This window comes from Spermophilus citellus (genome assembly GCF_964194105.1).
Source record: "Spermophilus citellus genome assembly, chromosome: 14".
Classification (NCBI taxonomy): Eukaryota; Metazoa; Chordata; class Mammalia; order Rodentia; family Sciuridae; genus Spermophilus; species Spermophilus citellus.
Window position 1 is genome coordinate 67,079,773 of NC_138194.1, and position 8,589 is coordinate 67,088,361.

Here is an 8,589-nt window from a genome sequence, read left to right on the forward strand (position 1 = left end):
TGAATGTTTGTTACATTAAGTACAAAATATAACAGTCCTATTTCTGGGAGCAGCTTTATCTACAGGACATCTCAGACATGTCCAAGGGTACACAATTACAAATGACTCAGCTCTGGTGTTGCCTGCTGGGGCAGCAGATGGACTGTCAGACACACGATACAGACAAAGTCTCCTCCAAGTATCTAGGTGAGACCTCATCCTGAGAAGAAGGACGAGGCCACATACTGCTTGGCCTTGCAAACACTTGGCCTCTGAAGTGTCTGTCTTCTTCGTCTCCCTACCACTTGCATGTGGAAGCACTCCAAGACTCGGCCCTGGAACCTCAGTAACTGTCTCTCTGTCTCATCTTCCAGAAAGAAGGGATCTCAGTTCTTCTTGTGGATTTAAATATCACTTCCATACACCTCACCCAAGCCTAAAGCCAGGTGCATGATCTTTCTTCCAGAACTGGCATACACACCTCCTGCTGGCCCCATTTCAGTCCCTTGTACTCTCTAATCCTTCAGCTTGGGAAACCCATTCTTGAATCCTCTCTCCCTTCCTTCATCAATCAGCCCCAGACCCTCAGCCAACATCTCATTCCACCTCTCATCACATCATACCTGGCCATTGCTATGTGCTTTTGACTGCAGTAATTGGGATACTGTCTGGAAATACTGAGGCTCCCACCCTCTGTGGCCCTCTTCTACTCCAACCAGACTCTGGGGCACTTATCCATTGTTACAGCTTAACCAAGCAGTCACCTTTAAAAGCCAGTGATTAAGCCTGAGGACCAGGGGCTCATTTAGAGAGTTTCCTCTTCATCTCTCTTCCCTAGAAGAGAAATATTCCCTAAGCTGGGTATGGGGAAAGCTGCAGAGGGTTTGGTGGGTTTCTGAGAAGAAACCCAGTACCTTCTATTCACAAGTCACACTTAGGTTGAGCCTTGGATGTACTTGGGGTATATTTCAGAGCAGAGGAAACATGTCTCGTTTTCCAAGAAGGAGCCCAGCACAGCCCAGGAACTGAGGAGTAGAAATGGCTGCAGGGGGTTTCCAGAAGATAAGACCTTAGACTTCCTGTGGTCACTAAGTGGTATGATCAGGGGGGTAGGGGGCAAATCTGAATGGACAGAGATTAAATTTATTACCCCAGAAAAGAGGAAATATAGAAAAGGGATTGTTGTTGAAAAATAAATTTCCATTCCTTATGACCTGAGTTAGTGTCCTAAAATTTTTAAGTGCTCTTTGATTCTGTAATCTCTGTATTTCAAACTAGTCTTTATTCTGCATCTAGATTAATTTTTCTGAAATGCCAGTTCATGCTTTCATAGATTCAAAGAATAATTGAATGACTTCAATGAGTCAGAATCTGCACTAGGGGATTAAAACCTTAAATTGAGCATAATAAGAACAATGTAAAATAACATTGCACCGAGATGCCATTTTTCAGGCAAAAGTCTCCAAGTTTGACAACATATTCTCTTGGGGAGGTAGTGAGGAAGCAGACACTCAATACATTGTAACTGGAAATTTAAAATGGAATAATTCCTACGGAAGGGAATTTAGCAATATATATCAAAATTGTACATGCATTTGCCCTTTCAACAATTAATCCCACTTGTAGGAATTGTATTAAAGGAACATTGACAAAGTATGAAGGAATGTGCACACAAGACTATTAATTGAAGCAATATTTAGAACCGTAAAGAATTAGGAACAGCCCAAATACCTATTTGATAAGGAACTGGTTGAGTCAATTATGCAGCTTATTATTATTAAAACAGATGGTAGGATTACCATGCAGCTATAAAATGGAAGAAAAATGTTTCTACATATTACATGAGTGATCTTAAGAATGTGTTGGATTGAATGTAAGTGGAAAAAAGGTGCCAAGTACTGTGCATAGTATGTGTATGTTATAGTATTTTATCTGAAAAAGGGGAGAGATCATTCCATTATATAGACCTACTGGTTACGTAATTTTTAAATGCAAGACAAGAAAAACCAATGGTTACACATAGAAAAAAGTAGCAAATAAAACAGAGAGGTTGGGGATGCAAGCAAAACTTCTCTGGATGTACCTTATTTTATTGATTTTTAACTTAAAACCATGTAAATGCTTTATATGATTGTTTAAAAAACAAATAGAAAAATGTAATCCTTGAAAATGAAAAATAAACAAAACAATTAAGCCTAACTCTGTATCAATTTGGTGGCTTATTCAAATATGGAAGAATTTTTTCAATAATTTAAAAACACAGTAACTTGATTATATAACTCTAGTGAGATACACTATGATGATTTAAAAAACCCATGCCTATAAATATTAAACTATGATTTTAGTATTTGCATCATTAATAATGATATTCCTATTATATTCTGAACCATAAATGTATTAAGATAAGACAAAAAAATAATTCACTTTGGAATCCAGAATTTTCAGAATAAGAGTAAGGAGATACAAATATATATAATAGATCTCACAGAAGATAAGTAAAAGCCACATGGTTTTACAATTGAATGGGGAACCCCAGCATGAGTCCATAATGTGTTTTCTCTTTTAAAGAAAATCTATTTCCCTTCTCTATCTGCTGAAAAGCCCTAGAGACAATGACCTATTTAGTCTTTATGAGCACCCCCCTAGGATCTGGGTAGTTGTTTCTAAATAGTATTTCTCACTAAGAGGAATTGGATCTCTTTGAGGAATGGTCTTTTTTCAGGTCTGGAGCAGAAAATGTACAAGATAACCTCGGAAAGCAAGGGAGATATCAAAGGGTCCAGGAACCAATGGGAACAATTTGTGCATCGAAATGAATAAAAATTACAATGGACTGAAACATATCAAGATATTAGAATTCATGAGCTCACAATAATAATAATAAAACAAACTAACTGGTCATCTTTGGAGTATGCTAGGCAAATCATTCATTATTCTGAAAACTTGCAAATAAAGAGAAAGGATCAAACATTTACTCTGCCTTTTTGGAGTAGTCAAATAATTGACATGTAAATGGTCTTTACAGAAGAATTCTAGTCTATAAATGAAAAAGGAATGATAGAATAAGTATGTCACCATTTTGTAGCCTCCAGTGTTACAATGGGACTTAACAATGGTATCGGTAGCTGCTAAAACCATCAGGTAAGAACCTATGGGAATGGGAGTTCATAACCCACTTGAATCAATCTGTGAAATATGGTATATTAAGAACTATGTAATGTTTTGAACAACCAACAATAAAATAATTAAAAAAAAAAAAGAACCTATGGGAAACTTCATAAAGAATGGGTCAGGTGGCTGGGGAACGACATTGGCCAAATTATATTGTTCTATAGTGAGCATGTACAGATATGCAACAATGAATTCCACCATTTAATGCACCAAAAAATATGGAAAAATAGAAAAATAAGATAAAATCATTTTAAAAAAGAGGTTGACAATACTTGAACCCAAAGAGATGACAAAACATTGCCTATCTCCTGATGTGATTTATTTGGAAGAACACACTACCACTTACAACAGCTTATTCCAAATATAAACATGACTGTAATCAATCCTCAAGATCTAACTTAGGTTTCTAAGAAATTCAAGGGACAAAAGAACAAGCTAATTGATGCCATTGGGATGAAGCCTGCAAAATTGAGAATCTCCCAAATAAATTGCAAAGAAAAAAAAGAGGGAGGGAACCTTCAGATTTTTAAAGAGACTCATAAACTTTACCAACTAAATTCAGTTTGCAAACTTGAGATAGTATAGAAGGAATAAAAAATAGATAGAAGGGAGATGTAAAGGAAGGACAAGGAAATGATATCTTAATTCAGAAGTTCCACCGACTCCCCCAGCCTGTCCCTCCCCAAGCCAGTCTCTCTTCCAGGCCTGTTATTCCCAAATTTCTGGGTAATGTGTAAATCCATCTGTTTGCTCTTAATTAATCCCCTAATAAATAGATTGAGAAACCTTAATTTAGGGAACTTTCCAACACCATCTACTAATCAGCTAATAAAGATCACATCAGCCTGAAGATTCTGAGATTGACCAGACCCCCACGAACCATCTTAAAATCAACCGATTAATATATTCATACATACCTTTCCACCCCTCACCAAGTTTCCTTTAAAAGAGGAGCTGGTAATCCCCCCCCCCAAAATGTGTCTCACTCTTAACATGGCCCGTATTTTCCCTTGAACATGTACCTACTTTCCTAGACAAACTTCTGTCTTTGTGTCTGACTGGTGCGTGATGAAATTCTTTTCCATCATATAAGCCAAGGACCCCTCTGGTCCTGAGTTCCATTCCCCAGATACAATGACTAAAGTGAGAGCACATTATAAGCCACATACACCATCTCCCATGCCTGACCTCTGTGATTCCTTCGAGCATACCTGATTCTTGGCTTTGTTGGAGCCCTTTACTCACCCCTGCAATAGCTCCTCTTTCTTGGCTCTTTCTAACTCCAGTCCAAGTTTCACCTTCCCCAGGAAACCTTTTTTAACCATGGGAATTTGTCCCCTCTCCTCACTGCCTGTGTTGCCCGTAATGCTCGCTGGCTTTATGACTCTTCTGGGTAAAAAGTGTTTACACAACTAAACTGAAGGACTCTTGACAACAGGGATTCTGTGTCATTTAATCACTCTTCCCTGCCCCGCAGACCCTTGCACAATGTTTACATACAAGAATGTGTCCCATGATAGTGGTAGCGGAAGCTTCAAATAAACTGTATTATTAGGAATTCTTTTCACAGTGACAGTAAACTGACTCAGTGTAGCTTAAGCAAAAACAGATTAACTGACTCATAATGAAATTACAGGGAGGGCATGGATGGCGCTGGTCCTGAAGATGACTGCTACTGGGGACTGGACATGCAGGACTTGCTGACTGTCATATCATTGCCCTGGATGTGCAGAACTTGCATGTGACAGTAAGCATGTCTATAGATAGCTCCCTGTCCTGCATCTCCCTGTGTGGTTGTAATTTAAGAATCCAGGAGAAGGATTCTTGGTCTGGCTCGATCTGGTGCCCAGGTCAAGACCAGCCTCCAAAGCCAGGATGCAATATGGAGCTCCTATTTGAATCATATACTAGACATAAAGAGAGGAACAGTGGCCACCAGAAGGAAGAAGAGGAGGCAGATAGCTAAGCCACAACGTGTCCACTCTGAGGGTCAATGATTGTCTAGTATGTGAACCACTTGAGACAATGATTATTCTATGTACTAAAAGATATTAGCTGCCTACTCTGACAAATTTAGTAAGCCATAGAGACAACTGAACATTGAATCCACCCACTATATGCCAGGCTCTGTGCTAGACATAAAGCAGTGACCAGCAAGGCAAAAATCACTGGCCTTCATGAAGTGGTACCTGAAAGACCAAAAATATACAAATAATATATAGCATGGTAATGTTGATGAGTTCTATGGAGAAAAACTAAGCAGAGAATGAGACTAGTGATGGGTAGAAAGGATTTTTAGTTTTAAATAGAATACTCAGGGAAGAGCTCAATGAGAAGGTGCCTTTGATGAGATGGGACACCCCTGAGCAAAGGGAGGCACATGATCTGATGTTATGTTCCACTCTTCTCCCCTCCCATGACCCCTGCTTCCTCCCAAGCACTGCTTTTTAGAATTGTATTTTTAAAATTTTTTTAATTTATTCTAATTATTAGTCATACGTGACAGCAGAATGCACGTCGATTCATTGTACACAAATGGAGCACAACTTTTCATTTCTCTGGTTGCACACGAAGTAGAATCGCACCACATGTGCAGTCATACATGTACCGAGGGTAATGATGTGATGTTCATTTCAAAGAACTGCAGTTTTGACCCACGCCCTTGAAGAATCTTCAGGGCTGATGTAAGGGAACACCTTTACATTTTCAATGAAACTGTTTCCTGTCATTTACCATTTCTGTTGCCCTTCCTTCATTCTTGATGTTCTAAGTTCCCACCTTATATCATTTTTGAGATGATCTACTAGTCTTCCAGAGAAGACTGTCCTTTGCAATTCTTTTTTTCCCCATGTTTTTTTTATTGGTGCTTCATAGTTGTAAGTAATGGTGGGATTTGTTGTTATGTAACATGCACACAGTATAGCAAAATAATTTGGCCAGTATAATTTTCTGTCATTCCCCCCCCCCTTTCTCTACTCCTTGGTCCTTTTCCTCTATTGATTTCCCTTGATTTTTAGGAGATCCACTTTTCCTTTCTTTTTTTTCTAACTTCTGCATATGAGAGAAAACATATGACCCTTGATCTTCTGAGTTTGACTTATTTTGCTTAATATAATGGTCTCCTGTTCCATCCATTTTCCTGCAGATGCCAGAATTCCATTTTTCTTTATAGATGAGTAAAACTTCATTGTGTGTATAGACCACATTTTCTTCATCCTTTCATCCATTGATGGACACCTAGGCTGGTTACATGGTTTGGCTATTGTAAATTGTGCTGCTATAAACAGGGGTATGCATGTATCGCTGTAGTAAGATGTCTTTCAATCTCCAGGGTAAAAAATACTGAGGAGTGGTATAGCTGGGTCTTACGGTAGTTCCATGCCTACTCTTTTCAGGAAACTCCATACTGATTTCCATAGTAGTTGTACTAATTTACAGTCCCACCAATAGTGTAAAAGTGGTCCTTTTTCTACATCCTCTCCAGCATTTATTACTATATGTATTCTTGATGACTGCCATCCGACTGGTGTGAGATGAAACCTCAGTGTAGTTTTGATTTGCACAATTGCTGAAGATGTAGAACATTTTTTTATGAATTTGTTGGCCATTTGTATTTCTTCTTTTGAGAAGTATCTGTTTAATTCATTTGCTAATTTACTAATTGGGTTATTTGTTTTTTTTTTTTGTTTTTTTTTTTGGTATAAAGGGATTTTGAGCTCTTTATATGTTCCCGACATTAATCCTCTGTCAGGAGTGTAGCTAGGAGATATTTTCTCCCATTATGTAGGTTCTCCTTTCACAATTCTGTTTCCTTTGCTGTGTAGAAGGTTTTTAATGCTGTCCTATTTATTAACTCTTGGCATTATATCCTGAGCTTTAGGAGTCCCATAGAGAAGGTCATTGCCTGTGCCTAAAAGCTGGAATGTTGATCCTTTGTTTTTTTCTAGGAGTTTGCAGTCGTTTTTGAGAAAGTTCACTGGCTACAGGTTCTCTTTGTTTTCTTTATTCTGAAATTGTCTTTATTCCACCTTCTTTCTTGAAGTATATTTTCATTAGATACAGATTTCTAGAATGGCGGTTCTTTTCTTTCAGTACTTGAAAAATATTGCCCCCTTTCCTTTTGGCTTCCAAGATTTTTAATGTGTTTACCCTCCAACCCTCCCCCCATTGTTTTCAAGATTTTCTCTTTGTATTTAGTTTTTAGTAGTTTGATTATGAAATAGGTAGGCATAGATTTATTTATTAATTTACCCTGTTTGGGGTTCATTCACTTTCTTCAATCTGTAGGTTTATATCTTTCATCATACTTGGGGGTTTTTAGACCTTATTTCTTCAGGCAGTACTGTACTCTCTCTTTTCTTTCTGGAAGTCTGATAACTTCAATGTCAGACTTTTGGGTATTGTTTGACAGGTATCTTAGTCTGTATTCTCTTATCTGACTTTTTTCCTATCTGTTGTTAAGACTGGATAGTTTCTGTTGATCTGTCTTTAAATTCATGGAGCCTTTCCTGTCACTTCAATTCTTTCCATCCAGTGTGTTTTAATTTCACTTATTATATTTTTCAGCTATAAATTTTCTACTTAGGGGCTGGGGTTGTGGCTCAGTGGTAGAGCAGCACTTGCCTAGCCTGTGTGAGGCATTGAGTTCAATTCTCAGCACTGCATATAAATAAAATAAAGGTTCATCAACAATTAAAAAAATAAAAAATTAAAAGAAAAAGACTTAAACTTAAAAAAAAAAATTTTCTACTTAGATCTTCGGTGAGACCGTCTTTCTTTCCATTCATGTCAAGAGAATTCACCCCCTCTTTGGATCATTTTGTAATAGCTGCTCTGAAGTCTTTGTCAGGTGCTTCCAACATCTGTGTCATTTAAACTTTGGCATCATTGATTCTATTTTCCCATGCGAGTTGAGGTTTGTCTAGTTCTTTATGTGCCAAGTAAATTTGAGTTGCATCCTGGACATTTTGATTATTATGTTAGGAAACTTTGGATCTTGTTTAAATCCCACAAAGAACATTGCTATTTTTGTCCTATCAGACCATGAGCCTGGTAAAGTTCAGGACTACATTTCCAATCCACCTTCTGAGGGCCAGAGCTCCAACTCCAGTTCCATTTTCAGTCTTTACCATACCCATCAAGGTAGGCACCCCCTACTGGTCAGTCTGGGATCTCAGTAGCAGTCTGTGGGTTAAGAGTTTAGGTTGGATTATGAAGTCAAACAACAATAAGTGTTGGCGGGGATGTGGGGAAAAGGGTACACTTGTACACTGCTGGTGGGGCTGCAAAATGGTGAGGCCAATTTGGAAAGCAGTATGGAGATTCCTGGGAAAGCTGGGAATGGATCCACCATTTGACCCAGCTATCGCACTTCTCAGACTATTCCCTGAGGACCTTAAAAGAGCGCACTATAGGGATACGGCTGCATCAATGATTATA

At 38.2% G+C, this 8,589-nt stretch overlaps 1 long non-coding RNA gene across 1 annotated transcript in view; it reads right to left on the bottom strand.

The window, feature by feature from the left end:
- LOC308633314 overlaps positions 1–4,533 on the bottom strand; it is a 48,982-nt gene extending 44,449 nt beyond the window's left edge. The window contains exon 1 of the long non-coding RNA XR_014018750.1: positions 4,396–4,533. This is a non-coding gene — a long non-coding RNA (uncharacterized lncRNA). The remainder of the gene's footprint in view (positions 1–4,395) is intronic.
- Positions 4,534–8,589: the final 4,056 nt, after the last annotated feature.